Source organism: Bombus fervidus, chromosome 15 (assembly GCF_041682495.2).
Source record: "Bombus fervidus isolate BK054 chromosome 15, iyBomFerv1, whole genome shotgun sequence".
Lineage (NCBI taxonomy): Eukaryota > Metazoa > Arthropoda > Insecta > Hymenoptera > Apidae > Bombus > Bombus fervidus.
Genome location: NC_091531.1, coordinates 1,658,361 through 1,675,254, shown reverse-complemented (window position 1 = coordinate 1,675,254; position 16,894 = coordinate 1,658,361). Strand labels below are relative to the sequence as shown.

At 35.5% G+C, this 16,894-nt stretch overlaps 1 long non-coding RNA gene across 1 annotated transcript in view; it reads right to left on the bottom strand.

Moving 5' to 3' along the window:
* The window catches only part of LOC139995173 (uncharacterized), a 68,752-nt gene extending 59,741 nt beyond the window's left edge, over nt 1-9,011 (bottom strand). The window contains exons 1-3 of the long non-coding RNA XR_011801882.1: nt 8,765-9,011; nt 8,639-8,681; nt 8,125-8,209 (exon numbers count right to left, since the gene is read on the bottom strand). This is a non-coding gene — a long non-coding RNA (uncharacterized lncRNA). The remainder of the gene's footprint in view (nt 1-8,124; nt 8,210-8,638; nt 8,682-8,764) is intronic.
* Between the last annotated feature and the right edge of the window lie 7,883 nt (nt 9,012-16,894).

Sequence of the window (16,894 nt, the reverse complement as noted above, 5' to 3'; positions counted from 1 at the left end):
ACTATCGACCCTTACTTTTAATAATTTCAATGACAGTTTCCACTCAAAACAAGACTGGCGCTCCTACCAGATAAATAAATTCCCTTCAAATACAGAGGAACGTCAGAGCAAATTAGAAAATCTCCGTCATGGACAATCTGCACAACAAATACTACGGTATCTTTTATATAGTATCTATGTACGACATTTTCTGCTCGTAGCTTAAACCAGACAGCAACTATTCAGGAACCGAGTAAGGAAATCCGCGGGATATGCTCCGCCTTTCCAACCTTAGCACTCAAGCACTCATCTTTTAATACCAACTACCGACCCTTATTTTGAATAATTTCAGTGAAAGTATCCACTCAAAACAAAACTGACGCTCCTACCAGAAAAATAAATTCACTTCAAATACAGAGGAACGTCAGAGGAAATTAGAAAATCTCCGTCATGCACAATCTGCACAACAAATACTACGGTATCTTTTATATAGTATCTATGTACGACATTTTCTGCTCGTAGCTCAAACCAGACAGCAACTATTCAGGAACCGAGTAAGAAAATCCGCGGGATATGCTCCTCCTTTCCAACCTTACCTCTCAAGCACTCACCGTGTAATTACCAACTACCGACCCTTATTTTGAATAATTTCAGTGAAAGTATCCACTCAAAACAAAACTGACGCTCCTACCAGAAAAATAAATTCACTACAAATACAGAGGAACGTCAGAGGAAATTAGAAAATCTCCGTGATGCACAATCCTCACAACTAATACTACGGTTTCTTTTATATAGTATCTATGTACGACATTTTCTGCTCGTAGCTTAAACCAGACAGCAACTATTCAGGAACCGTGTAAGGATATCCGCGGAATATGCTCCTCCCTTTCCAACCTTACCTCTGAAGAGCTGGTCAAACAGTACCGACTACCGACCCTTATTTTGAATAATTTCAGTGAACGGTTCCACTCAAAACAAAACTCACGCAGCTCCCAGAAAAATAAAACCACTTCAGATATACACGAACATCAGCGGAGATTTGAAAATCTCCGTGATGGACGATCCACATGACTAATACTACGGCATCTTTTATACGGTCTCTATACACGGCATTTACTGCTCGTAGCTTAAACCAGACAGCAACTGTTCAGGAACCGAGTAATAATATCTGCGGTATATGCTCCGACCATTCCAACCTTACATCTCAAGAGCCAAAGACCACTACCGACTACCGACCCTTACTTTTAATAATTTCAATGAAAGTTTCCACTCAAAACAAAACTGGCGCTCCTACCAGAAAAATAAAATCACTTCAAATACAGAGGAACGTCAGAGGAAATTAGAAAATCTCCCTGATGCACAATCCTCACAACTAATACTACGGTATCTTTTATATGGTCTCTATACACGGCATTTACTGCTCGTAGCTCAAACCAGACAGCAACTATTCAGGAACCGAGTAAGAAAATCCGCGGGATATGCTCCTCCCTTTCCAACCTTACCTCTGAAGAGCTGGCCAAACAGTACCGACTACCGACCCTTATTTTGAATAATTTCAGTGAAAGTATCCACTCAAAACAAAACTGACGCTCCTACCAGAAAAATAAATTCACTGCAAATACAGAGGAACGTCAGAGGAAATTAGAAAATCTCCGTGATGTACAATCCTCACAACTAATACTACGGTATCTTTTATATGGTATCTATACACGGCATTTACTGCTCGTAGCTTAAACCAGACAGCAACTATTCAGGAACCGAGTAAGAAAATCCGCGGGATATGCTCCTCCTTTCCAACCTTACCTCTCAAGCACTCACCGTGTAATTACCAACTACCGACCCTTATTTTGAATAATTTCAGTGAAAGTATCCACTCAAAACAAAACTGACGCTCCTACCAGAAAAATAAATTCACTACAAATACAGAGGAACGTCAGAGGAAATTAGAAAATCTCCGTGATGCACAATCCTCACAACTAATACTACGGTTTCTTTTATATAGTATCTATGTACGACATTTTCTGCTCGTAGCTTAAACCAGACAGCAACTATTCAGGAACCGTGTAAGGATATCCGCGGAATATGCTCCTCCCTTTCCAACCTTACCTCTGAAGAGCTGGTCAAACAGTACCGACTACCGACCCTTATTTTGAATAATTTCAGTGAACGGTTCCACTCAAAACAAAACTCACGCAGCTACCAGAAAAATAAACCACTTCAGATACACACGAACATCAGCGGAGATTTGAAAATCTCCGTGATGGACGATCCACATGACTAATACTACGGCATATTTTATACGGCCTCTATACACGGCATTTACTGCTCCCAGATTAAACCAGACAGCAACTATTCAGGAACCGAGTAATAATATCTGCGGTATATGCTCTGTCCATTCCAACCTTACATCTGAAGAGCCAAAGACCACTACCGACTACCGACCCTTACTTTTAATAATTTCAATGACAGTTTCCACTCAAAACAAGACTGGCGCTCCTACCAGATAAATAAATTCCCTTCAAATACAGAGGAACGTCAGAGCAAATTAGAAAATCTCCGTCATGGACAATCTGCACAACAAATACTACGGTATCTTTTATATAGTATCTATGTACGACATTTTCTGCTCGTAGCTTAAACCAGACAGCAACTATTCAGGAACCGAGTAAGGAAATCCGCGGAATATGCTCCGCCTTTCCAACCTTAGCACTCAAGCACTCATCTTTTAATACCAACTACCGACCCTTATTTTGAATAATTTCAGTGAAAGTATCCACTCAAAACAAAACTGACGCTCCTACCAGAAAAATAAATTCACTTCAAATACAGAGGAACGTCAGAGGAAATTAGAAAATCTCCGTCATGGACAATCTGCACAACAAATACTACGGTATCTTTTATATAGTATCTATGTACGACATTTTCTGCTCGTAGCTTAAACCAGACAGCAACTATTCAGGAACCGAGTAATAATATCTGCGGTATATGCTCCGTCCATTCCAACCTTACATCTCAAGAGCCAAAGACCACTACCGACTACCGACCCTCACTTTTAATAATTTCAATGAAAGTTTCCACTCAAAACAATACTGGCGCTCCTACCAGAAAAACAAAATCACTTCAGATACAGACGAACATCAGAGGAAATCAGAAAATCTCCGTGATGGACGATCCACATAACTAATACTACGGTACCTTTTATATGGTCTCTATGTACGACATTTTCTGCTCGTAGCTTAAACCAGACAGCAACTATTCAGGAACCGAGTAATAATATCTGCGGTATATGCTCCGTCCATTCCAACCTTACATCTCAAGAGCCAAAGACCACTACCGACTACCGACCCTTATTTTGAATAATTTCAGTGAAAGTATCCACTCAAAACAAAACTGACGCTCCTACTAGAAAAATAACTTCACTTCAAATACAGAGGAACGTCAGAGGAAATTAGAAAGTCTCCGTGATGCACAATCCTCACAACTAATACTACGGTATCTTTTATATGGTCTCTATACACGGCATTTACTGCTCCTAGATTAAACCAGACAGCAACTATTCAGGAACCGAGTAATAATATCTGCGGTATATGCTCCGTCCATTCCAACCTTACATCTGAAGAGCCAAAGACCACTACCGACTACCGACCCTAACTTTTAATAATTTCAATGACAGTTTCCACTCAAAACAAAAGTGGCGCTCCTACCAGAAAAATAAATTCACTTCAAATACAGAGGAACGTCAGAGGAAATTAGAAAATCTCCGTCATGGACAATCTGCACAACAAATACTACGGTTTCTTTTATATAGTATCTATGTACGACATTTTCTGCTCGTAGCTTAAACCAGACAGCAACTATTCAGGAACCGAGTAAGGAAATCCGCGGGATATGCTCCGCCTTTCCAACCTTAGCACTCAAGCACTCATCTTTTAATACCAACTACCGACCCTTATTTTGAATAATTTCAGTGAAAGTATCCACTCAAAACAAAACTGACGCTCCTACCAGAAAAATAAATTCACTTCAAATACAGAGGAACGTCAGAGGAAATTAGAAAATCTCCGTCATGGACAATCTGCACAACAAATACTACGGTATCTTTTATATAGTATCTATGTACGACATTTTCTGCTCGTAGCTCAAACCAGACAGCAACTATTCAGGAACCGAGTAAGAAAATCCGCGGGATATGCTCCTCCTTTCCAACCTTACCTCTCAAGCACTCACCGTGTAATTACCAACTACCGACCCTTATTTTGAATAATTTCAGTGAAAGTATCCACTCAAAACAAAACTGACGCTCCTACCAGAAAAATAAATTCACTACAAATACAGAGGAACGTCAGAGGAAATTAGAAAATCTCCGTGATGCACAATCCTCACAACTAATACTACGGTTTCTTTTATATAGTATCTATGTACGACATTTTCTACTCGTAGCTTAAACCAGACAGCAACTATTCAGGAACCGTGTAAGGATATCCGCGGAATATGCTTCTCCCTTTCCAACCTTACCTCTGAAGAGCTTGCCAAACAGTACCGACTACCGACCCTTATTTTGAATAATTTCAGTGAACGGTTCCACTCAAAACAAAACTCACGCAGCTACCAGAAAAATAAAACCACTTCAGATACACACGAACATCAGCGGAGATTTGAAAATCTCCGTGATGGACGATCCACATGACTAATACTACGGCATATTTTATACGGCCTCTATACACGGCATTTACTGCTCGTAGCTCAAACCAGACAGCAACTATTCAGGAACCGAGTAAGAAAATCCGCGGGATATGCTCCTCCTTTCCAACCTTACCTCTCAAGCACTCACCGTGTAATTACCAACTACCGACCCTTATTTTGAATAATTTCAGTGAAAGTATCCACTCAAAACAAAACTGACGCTCCTACCAGAAAAATAAATTCACTACAAATACAGAGGAACGTCAGAGGAAATTAGAAAATCTCCGTGATGCACAATCCTCACAACTAATACTACGGTATCTTTTATATGGTATCTATACACGGCATTTACTGCTCGTAGCTTAAACCAGACAGCAACTATTCAGGAACCGAGTAAGAAAATCCGCGGGATATGCTCCGCCTTTCCAACCTTACCTCTCAAGCACTCGCCGTGTAATTACCAACTACCGACCCTTATTTTGAATAATTTCAGTGAAAGTATCCACTCAAAACAAAACTGACGCTCCTACCAGAAAAATAAATTCACTACAAATACAGAGGAACGTCAGAGGAAATTAGAAAATCTCCGTGATGCACAATCCTCACAACTAATACTACGGTATCTTTTATATGGTATCTATACACGGCATTTACTGCTCGTAGCTTAAACCAGACAGCAACTATTCTGGAACCGAGTAAGGATATCTATGGAATATGCTCCTCCCTTTCTAACTTAACCTCTCAAGAGCTGCCGGAATGTCGACAATTTTGGTACTCGACGAAGGAAGCTTACGTGGAGAATTTTATTTTGAAGTTTGACCGGAATTTTGATAATTTATTTATGGAACCATGTGGGGCCTTATATGGCTATTATGTCCTGAATAACCCGGGGAGTCCGAACAAACGGTCTCCACGTGGATAGTGTCCGATGCATAGTGGACGAGCTTTACCTGACTAGGCCAATGGAGAGTAGAGATAGAATTGTAAGGGATAGCAACGGCAACGATGGCGAAAGAGACTGCAGGATCACCGAAGAGGATTTATTGGATGCCTGTAGCAAAATAAATCCAAATAAAGCGGTCGGCGTGGATGGTATAACAGGGTTGGCGGTCAAGGTGGAGAAAAGAACGAATAAGATGCTAAGAGTGTTAAACGCGGTAAACAACATTGGGAAGATACCGGCGAAGTGGAAGGTGGCGCGGTACTCATTCTAAAATCGGGTAGAAATTCCGCACTTCCACGAGGATCAGTGCGGTTTCAGAAGGAGGAGGAGTACGCTAGACGCCTTGCATCGAGTGATGGAGTTGGCCAAAAGATGCAGAAGGAGGAACAGTATTTGTGTACTTGCAGCAGTGAACATAAAGAACGCGTTTACCACTCTTAGTTGGAATAAGATCCTACTAGAGGCCGAAGCAAAAGGGATGCCCCGAAAACTTTTGACGTTCCTCGTCAATTATCTTGAGAATAGGAAGATCATAGTGCAAAACACTGGGGTGACGGTGAAGGGAAATGTTTTCGCGGGTGTCACTGAAGGATCGATACTTACGTTTATTGGCAAACACAGGAATAAAATAGTCGATCCAGTTGTAAAATCTGCTTCCTGGCGCTCACTTTATTATGGGAAGGAAAGAGAAGAACCTTCAGAACATAAAAAATAGATAGAGTCAATTGTTTATGAATGTTCTGTCAACCACGAGAGAAAAGTGCAGGAAAAATGTGGGTAGACGCCGTGACTAAAATGTTTTTGCATTCAGAAAAATTACATGGCGCGAATTACGTGAATCATATCGATACAAAGGCATTTAAAACATTAAGCGCGAGGCTAATTTTGATATGCTTTCTGTTCAAGCGGCGTGCAGACGCGGCCGCGATCACTCGGCAGATGTGAATTAGAGTATAAGCAGACGATAATACACACATCGCGGTGACGATTTAGTTTCATTTTATACAAATTATAAATGAAAAATAACGAGTTAGTGGAGATGGAACTCATTTCAAGTATGAACATGAAGTTAAGAGAGCAGTGAAGTTGTTTATCAAAAGTTTACCAAAAGTATCCAGCATAATTCTTCGCTGGTGGAATAAAGAAACTTATCACTCGTTACCAAATATAAATTGATGCAAATGGCAATGTCGAAAAATAATTAAGATATTTTATAAGTAATGAATTGAATTTTCATTTCTTTTCTGTTTCATTTCAGTTCACGTTAAAAACGAAACTGCGTCTTCGTACCTCGCAAAATAATATGAAAATGAATAGTTTGTGTTGTTCGATGATTCCGTTAAACGAAATAATGTTAACATCCATATATCTTTTGTGCGTTTATGTCTACAAAAAGCTAACTACATACATTAAAAAAAGGGGTTTAAAACAGGCGGATTTTTTGGCTACATTCTTTATATTGTAGTATGTAGCATTGTAGTCTTTATATTGTACTACAATATAAATATAAATAACAATAAGATAGTTAATAACTATATTAAAACAATATATATGAACAATATATACATACGTTCACCGCGGAAAGTATGCTGACATCCTACAATATGACCTGTTTAAATCGGTTCTTAGTTGCTATTATTATTCTTTTTTATCTACCAAATCTAACAATCGGTCAAAACTCGTGCTTTGTAAACAACAGTGGTGTAACCGATATTGTAACGTTTCATATCATATAAAAAAGTATTATCCTATTTATGTCGAAAAACTGTAAATTTAGATTATTTCGAACGTTTAATTTGTCGTATGAAAGGTAAACATAGGACACGAAGCGGTATTATGTTTACGTTGAAACAAACGAAAGACAAGGACAACGTAAACACAAGAGAACCATTTCGCGCCCTTACCTGGCTTTCATATGACGAATTCAAGTTGACATCTGATGAATAATTCGTTGTAATTTTTTGATAAGGAATACAAACATAGATCGATGTATGTATTAAAAAAAAAAAATGGCTCCATTTGCAAAAATGGAGTTTTAATGGAACCCTACTACTGGATCTACAAAAAAGTAATTTGCACCGTATGTGATGTCATCTTTCGAACTAAGCAATTTCTGTTAAAACTTTTTGTGATAACATCAATCTCACGTGAGATATTCTACCGCTTACTACCTCGCCATTGGTTAAATATTGCGGCTAGGTTTCTATGTATAATGGAATATCTACATATAAAATACATATAAAAATTGAAAGATTTAGAAGATTTTGTAGACATCAGATTCGGTACATTATTCAAATCATGTCCATATTTAGTTATAATGACTTGCAACAGAATCTGAGAACTCAGGTTTGTTTTTTTCCATTCATAATTTTTGGTTGATAAATAGAAAAGATAACGAATGAATATACTGTATCACTTTTTTGTTAATGAAACAGTGCATTTTGCAATTAAAATACGGACATTATTGCAAATAATACAGCAATAGTAAATAATCAAAAAGAAGTAGGGAAAAAACTTACCATTACAGCATGGAAAAAAATTATGAAGAATTGTGTTAGTGGAATTAGCTTCTTTGTGTACGACGAAGTGCATCAGGGGAGGATTCTTAAACAAATTTCGTAAAAAATTACTGTCTATCAGATAAATACAATACGAGATTCAAAGAATAATCAATAGTAACAAAAACATAAATATTTTATATGAACATAATATTCAATTATATAAATATTTATACGTTAAGTTCTGTGATTAGTAACCATTATCGATGACTGACCTTATTTTTAGTTCTGAATAAGCATCATCTCTGATGAAAACATTTTTTAGCGAGAGAAAATAAAATAGAAAGAACGAACTAACATTTATATGAAAAACTATACTCAATATATTTAATTAAAACTAAAACATAAATATGTATAACATCACTCTTACGTTAATACAAATGTATAAATGCAAATAGTACATTAGAGAGGAAAATATAATAAAAATAAGAAAAAAAAAATAAATGAGAAAACTGTATTGGTTTCTATGACTTACTTCCACATGTGGAATAATCTATTTGGTTGCCGTATGACCCATCCTAGAGACAGAACAAAGTTATTAGATTAAAATAATTCACAGAAAGTTTGTAATTCTTAAAATTTGCAAGTATAAAGTATTTACCCTGAATGAATCCTTTTTATAGAAAATTTACAAGTCGACTTTCGAATAACTAGATTTTATATTTTATCTAGCATCTAGCACTTTTTACCAATCGCTCAAACACTTGCTAAACACAAAAATTGTAATGTTCAAATAGGTAACTATTCCATAGCACGTACACACTACCGCGTCTCGAACATGAAAGACTGTTGAACAATACCGTCGCTAAGAAAGGCAGATTCGTACTGCTTGTTCATTGCCTATGTTTCTGGACTATAAGAGGCGAATCCTGTACGCTGCGCAAGTGTCTCTGCGCCGATTATATTTCAATTTTACTACAATACATTAACGACTTTACATCTTGAAAATTGTCACTATTACGCTGCTGATTTTTATATAAATATTATATATCAAAGTGTATAAAATATGTAAATGCAGAATATATTCAAACTACGTAATAATTGTACAATATTTTACATTGTGAATACGATCTTAATTGCTTACCATGATCTTTTATTATAGTTCGTTTACTGATTGTCAAATTCTCAATTTGTCAAATTGTCAAAAATCTCAATTAATATATATAACGTATAGAGGATATGTATATATAATATGTGTATAATATATAGTATAGTATGTGTATATATTATATATATAATAATAACTAAATTATGTATATAATATATATATATATAGAACATATGTAAATATACATGTAACGAATAGAAGATTTATTCAATAAAAATCAAAAGTTTTATATGATAGCATCCAGTGTAATAGTCTTTTAAACAAAATTATTTTTATGCTGCTATGAATAATTTGAAAACCTGGAAAAATCCACGACCAACAAAGATAATTCGAATCTATGGATATATGTATATGCTACCTCTTCTTGGCACGAGTGGAGGGAATAATGCATTAGGCATAGATGCCCGCGCCTCTGGGTTATGTTGGACTCTGCAAGATGGTAGCGCTATACCCACCAAAAACCCCTCCTCTTCTGCCGTTCTGGAGCGGTAATTGAGGTAATTTCAACCCTGGAACTATCATGCGGCATTACTTCAGGGTTGTCCTCTATATAAGCATACGTTAAAATTACCAGATGGAGGGCCCTATAAAGATGAATAAAAAGTTTCTCTATAATGTATCGAACATAATTATTTGAAAAAAAAAAAAAAAACGGACGAATAAATGTTCTTTTTGAAGAAAAAATTAATGAACCATGAGTAAGAATGAGAATAAAATTTTACATAATAAATTATTTAAGAAGTTGCCGACAACTTGAATTTCTATGATATGCTATAGAAATCAACATTTTCAACAACTTCATCCTTAGCAATTTACCGCCGCTTGGTTATAGTTTTCAAAATATTCGCAAAAAGCTGTCAGTAACATTACATGTATATCTCTAACACAATCGCAAACATAGCTGTCACGTTCGCCGCTTTGTTCGGCGTATTGCTTGGCGATTTCTTTATTTACATCCACTAAACATTGATGTTTTTGTGTTTGAACTATACTTTCCGCATCTAACAATAATTAATTATTTACAACTGCGTATTCGAGACTGTAAGAATCATTGCTGATATTGGCTAAAATGTATTTAACTTGAAATAATAACAATAAAATATAAGGCTTAATATAAACTGTAATTATGTTATTATTTATTACACAAACCTGGCCAGCCTGCTCACAGGGGCTGGATTTAAAAGACAGATTATTCTAAACCTAACTCGTACCATTAATGATAATAATTTTTATTACGCAGTTCTGCAAGCGGCTATAATTCAAAGGATCCGTGGAATGTCCAAGTTCGTCCAGTATTCGTTTATATATTGCACGTAAACGGAAGATGAGAGGTAGGTTTGCATTAGCTTTCTAAATTCGATCACCGCAAAGTGGTTGACAAACAATACGAAATTATACGGTGCTACAGACATACAATTATATGTATCATTCAGTGTAGTGGTGGTACCGACAGATTTTTGCAAAGATCTCGCGAAGTAAGGCCGAGTAGTGATAACATGAAAAGGAAATTGTTGTTCAAAACGTCGATTTCTATGACATAGTGAAAAATCAGCGAAACCCACGCTCTCGGCACTTTTCTATATAACAACTAAATTTTATTCGTTATTTCTTATTCGACAGACTACCGATTTTGGGATCCTGATATACAGAGTATCCGAATTTAACCTATAAATGCAAATTGCTCGTAAACTGCTTGCCGTGTAAGAAAAATGTTGAGACAGGAATTTAATCGTTTCGCGGGTGTAATTAGTCTTTCTGTAAATAGACGCATAGGGGTCATATGAAAGTAACGTGCATTTTCTTAAATAAAATCATATAATTTTTAATGTTAGTTTATTCGTTTTGACATTTCCCCAAAAACACGAATATCCTATACATATTGAAAAATGATTCATTCAGTAGATATATTAAGTTTCATTTTGTAAAATGTATTGTATAAAAAAGAAGAAAAACAAATATGAAGGTCGTGCCTTACGTCTTCCCTTGTATTTTAAACGATAGATTTTACAAAATAAAAGTTAAAATACCTGCTAGCCTAATTCGATACGAATAGGTTAATAATTTTTTATAATAATTTTTTAATTTTTTATAAATTCCTATCTCAACATTTTTCTTACACGGCAAGCAGTTTACTAGTAATTCGCATTTGTAAGTTAAAATCGGACAACCTGTGTATGTAGTTCACGTTAAATATTCATATCGTACTGGCACTTGATAAGAAAGAAAATCATTCCTAGTTTTCTAGAACTCTACTTTTTTTAAAAGTTTCGTGTTTCCAATGTTGTAAACGTAATGTAACGTATAGTTTACACATATAAAATCCTATTCCTAAGCTATATACAACACATGTAGACAATGCGTAACAGAACCGCGAGGCACAGGACCAACCAACGATAGACGGTTTTTTAGTGAGTCAAGGTTGCCTCTATGTATGAACGACTCTATGTGTTATTCTATGTATTATGAGATTATCTGCCCATAAAGCACAACCTAGATCCAACCACACTCTTTTTCATTTGTCTTGCTTCACACTTTTTTTTGTCCTCGCAATATTTTATAACAGTGTTAACAATATACAGGCAGACTATATAGTCTTTGTTTTTGATACGCCAATGTCAAATATCAATTGTTGCTCTCCGTTGCAATAAATATACCATTATTAGTAGATGCTCTTCTTAACATGCTGACCCATATCCTTATAATTTTTAAGAACTTTCAACCTCAACATGTCACTTCAAAATAGAAGGGGAAGATCAATTTGGAAAACACCATCGCGTTATGAGCGTGAAAATTGTGACGTAGGTTTATGCGTCGTACCGTGCTTTAAGATATATCACACTAGATTGTATTATTAATTATTAAACTAAATTATTAAAGTTAAAGTATATGCGTCGTATCTTTAAGAAAAATTATAATTTAATTATCAAAAACTTCACTCCAATGTGCTTGCTTCTAGAGAACAGTATTATCCATCACACATTGCAATGCTGTATCGTTTACTCGTAATTCGCGTCAAACTCTGCCGTACAGAGAATTAGCCCCGCACAAAATTCAACCGTACTTAAAAGGTTAAGAGTACATGGCAATTTATTGGGCTTAAATACGTCATCAGTTAAAAAATTGTTCGGAATCATACCATTCTCGCCGACTTCAATAATCTTTTAATATGCTGTAGAAATCAACATTTTGAACAACATATATCTTTGCATGTAACCATCGCTCGGTTTCAGTTTCCGAGATATTCGCAAAAAGCTATCGGTACTACTGCAGTGAATTTTGCCTATACTTGTGCATCTGTGGCAGTGTCGCGTAAGAGACACAAGAAATCACAACATTAACAGATCACCGGTGATCTCCTCGCGTCGTAGTTCAAACGTTCCACAAGTAAGGTAAAAAATTTGTTAAGGTAAATAAAGTTAAGGTAAAAAAGACAACGAAAATAAAAAAATTCCACTTTGGAACTAATACCTACATACTTTGTTTCAGTGATATCTGGCATTGGACCACATTGCACTAATTGCCCGCGGCGGGCCGTCGAGCTTTATGATGCATCGAAAAGAACCTCCCGCCATTGGTAGGAATGATGACGACGCAATTATCGAGAGACTTTTTTTGGCAATTATCTGAGATTTCTGTTGATTATGAGCAATAAACTAAAAGATGTAATAATTCTTGTTGTAATAACTATTTAATTTAGTTCATTTCTATCTCAGGAATGTACGTTATATTTCGGATTAAACTCTTAAACTGACCATTACTAATTAGACAAAAGAAAATAAAATCGGCGTCCACTCGTACTAAATAATTGGTTGCCGTGACACTCTCCCATTCATATTACAATTCATGTAGGAAATATTTACAATATGTTGATTAATTTTTGCAGTCACACATCACGCGTACACATTCTTCTCAAAATAATTCAACAATATACGTACTTCGAAATTTTGTACCAATTCTCGCATCAATGCTGGCGTTCCTCAGGACAATGACTTAGTGCCCACTCTTTACGCTACAGATACACGATGATGACACAGCTATATTAACTACCTACGATAATCCTACAATAGTGTTTCAATTATTACAAACTCACATCGAAATACTCGAGGAGCGGCTAAATAGAAAATAACTAAAAATACGGGTAAATGCAACCTCACTATATTCACATTAAGAAAAGGTACTACACCTCTTATCATACTCAACCACCATATCATACAGCAAATCAAAACAGTTAAATAGTCAGGTCTTTGCCCGGACCACCTACATCCAAACAAATTTGCTTGGAAACAACATATAAATAAAGGTATCGAGCAAATCAGACTCAAAAGGAAATAAATGTACTAACTCACTGTAGACATTCTACCAGTAAACTATTACCAGAAAATAAAATATCGCTATATAAAACATTTATAAAGTCTATTTGAACTCATGGTATTCGACTTTGTGGTATGACAACTAAAAGTCATACTACTCGAATTGAAATTCACTATGGATGTTCGTGAGAACCAGAAATTCATTCGAAGAATAGAAAAGCACTGATCTGGTATATGATCAGTTATAGAACAGGTGCTAATGAGGTCGATATAGATTAGCGGTGAAATCGCATATAGTACAGATGTTATACACATTTATATTTATTGAGATATGTATAATTTTATGTGCTAGACTAGGTTAGCTGCGTAGTAGTAATACTTGTATGTGAATATGAGTGTGTGGAAGCATCTGTGTGCGCAGCGTCTCGAAAACAAAGGAATGTAAACTGTTCAGTCGGTTAACAATCGAGTATGGAAGAAAGTACTGAGACGCGTACAAGTGTGTATTGATGAATATCTTAGAAATCGTTTATTAAATAAATATATAATTATTCTAATATAAATTCCAAGTGTAAATTTAGCGTTCCTGTACCATTATTTCGGCTATTAAGATCCAAAATTCTCAACAATATTATACAGCGTGTCTTTTCAAATTATTCTTTTGGTTAATTATTCCGATGAAAACAATTCTTCTTGTACAAAAGCAACAAAGTGTTTACGTAAGGTTCCTCGACATATCGGTTACGAAATTGTATTTAACAAATTAATGAAAATGCCTCGTTCAAAAGGCAATCTTTTTTCAAACGATAAAATCAAACGGAAATTTATCTTCATGCTTCATGGTGAATTTCACATTGCTGGATTTGTAATCAAACAAGCCAAAGAAAATGCTGATGCTCTGATTGTAAACACAGCCATTCGTTTTTCTTATGAAAATAAATCCGTTATCATTGTCGAATAAGATATTGATTTGTTAATGCTATTATCACGATCGACCAGTTGCTCGAAAACGACAGGACTGAGGAAAATCTGGAGCAAGAAAGAAAAAAGGATAATCCGAACTCATTTAGTAATTAAGCTCAATTATGTGGCTCAATTTAACAGAATCTTTTATTTTGTTCTTTATTTTTTAAAATAGTTCCAATTTCACAAATAAATTCAAAAGACGTACAAAATAATTATATTTAAAATAATATAAGTTGATAGTCTCGTGATTATCACGTTCTCACTTTAGTTTTCGATATGTTTATCCGCGAATTTACAAACGATATCTGCTACTATATATCGATTTCTCCAAAATCTGTACTTTAATGCGCACAAACTTCACTTTAGGGCAAATAAAATTATTGTCATGTAACTACTATTATTCTCATTTAATAGTCTTTGACTGTGGAGGAAAGGGGCCGGGCCTTCGGCAAGCTTAAGAAGTGTTTATCCAGCGGATACCAAACGCATGCAAGTGCCTCAATAGTTACAAAAGATGAGGTTAGAAAGGAGGTAAGAGCGAGGACTTTGAGTGCACTCGTAGATTACAAGTGAAATGATTGGCATAGAATAATAATCGTTTTATTTCGAAAAATAATATCAATTATCAATTCGTTCAGTATTTGTATAATTAACTTGTTTTTATTTCAAGCAAGCTATTAAAGAAACTAACCCAAACACAATACATTGATGACATTTACATTTAATTGTTTTACAATAGACATTTCTTACAGCCTATGCAATTGTGCACGGGACATTAAGTTAGCCCAATTCACGTTTATATATGCTATAAACAGAAGATAAGAGATAGATTTGTGGTGGATTTGGGCAACCAATACTAACCCATATACTGCCTTAGACGCACAACTATAGCCTGACTACAGTATAGTACTATCGACAGTTATTTGCGAATATCTCGGATACTAAGGCCGTTCGCCGGTTATATACGTAGAAAAGTTATTCAGTATGTTGAACTTTACAATACATTCAAAACCTATTGAAATCGAAGAGGAAGTAGTTTTTTTACAAGTCCACTCATTATCATATGTTTATCTATGGTTTAATTCAATACCTATGTATATTCCTACATACATATATAAATAATAAATCTTCAAGATAGAAATACTCGTAGAGTTGCAAGCATTACAGATGTCCGACGTCCAATTCAAAAAAGTTTCACGCATCTCAACAAAAAAATCAATAGATAACAACGTATTGCTCCCAATCTACATAGTCCAAGTATCCCCTCAAAGCAATATTAGTAACTTACTAAAAATTAGCTGTCTGAATTACTTTACGGTAAAATAGGGGAAAATCAGAAAAAATTACATAACGCAATGCTACAAATGCCAATTGTTATGTCATACCTTACAAAACTGAAACCATAATTATCGATGCGTAAAATGCATTCAGCCGTACTGACCAGAGAAGTGCAAAATCAAAAAAGAAGACGCGGTAAACAAAGACAAAATCAAACCTGCGACCTGTAAGTTTCCTACCCAACATAAGCAAAGTATTCGAATTAGTCATAAACAACACCTTAATCTACTTTTGCACAAAAAAACAACGTAATCCCAGAAAATCAAATCGGCTTCCGACACAAACATTACACTCTCCACGCAATAAATACACTAACGTCGGACATGTGGTAGGCTCTCAATGCAAAGCATCGAGTAGCCGCCTGCTTTGAAAAAGTATTCGATACAGTATGAATTTTAGACCTTATATATAAAATATGTATTTCTTTGGGCAATAAATGTTATAATTAAAATTAAAAAAGTACTCGTTCTCGTCCGATCACGAAGGTTAAGCAACGCTGAGCACGTATTAATACTTAGATGGTTGACCGCTTGGGAACTCCGTATGGTAATGGCTTTTTATTTTTCTAATTTTTTTTGCTTTTTTTAATAATCTATTTTTAGTAATCTATGATATAAGCATCGAAAAAAAGAGATGCTTTACATCACGCGACTATTACCATACATTATATCATTCTCATTTTCACATACATCTGTCTTTTTAATTTTCCTTTTTTTTTTTTCTTGAACATTAAAAGCAAATAACAAAACTACTTACTTCAGCCAACTCTCATACCACGTTGAGTGCACTCGTTCTCGTCACTACCGAAACGTCCTGTATTGTGGCCAAGTTTTCAGGACAAAAATAACAACTAAAAACAAGAACACACAAACGCTCCGCTCCCCAGCGGCTTAAATCCAAAAACAACAACACAAGAACGAAAACACAAAAAATTGTAAAAACCCCGATGCATAATATAGTACGGCTACGTCGTACCGTCGCGTACCGGTACTTTTGCCTAACACATCTT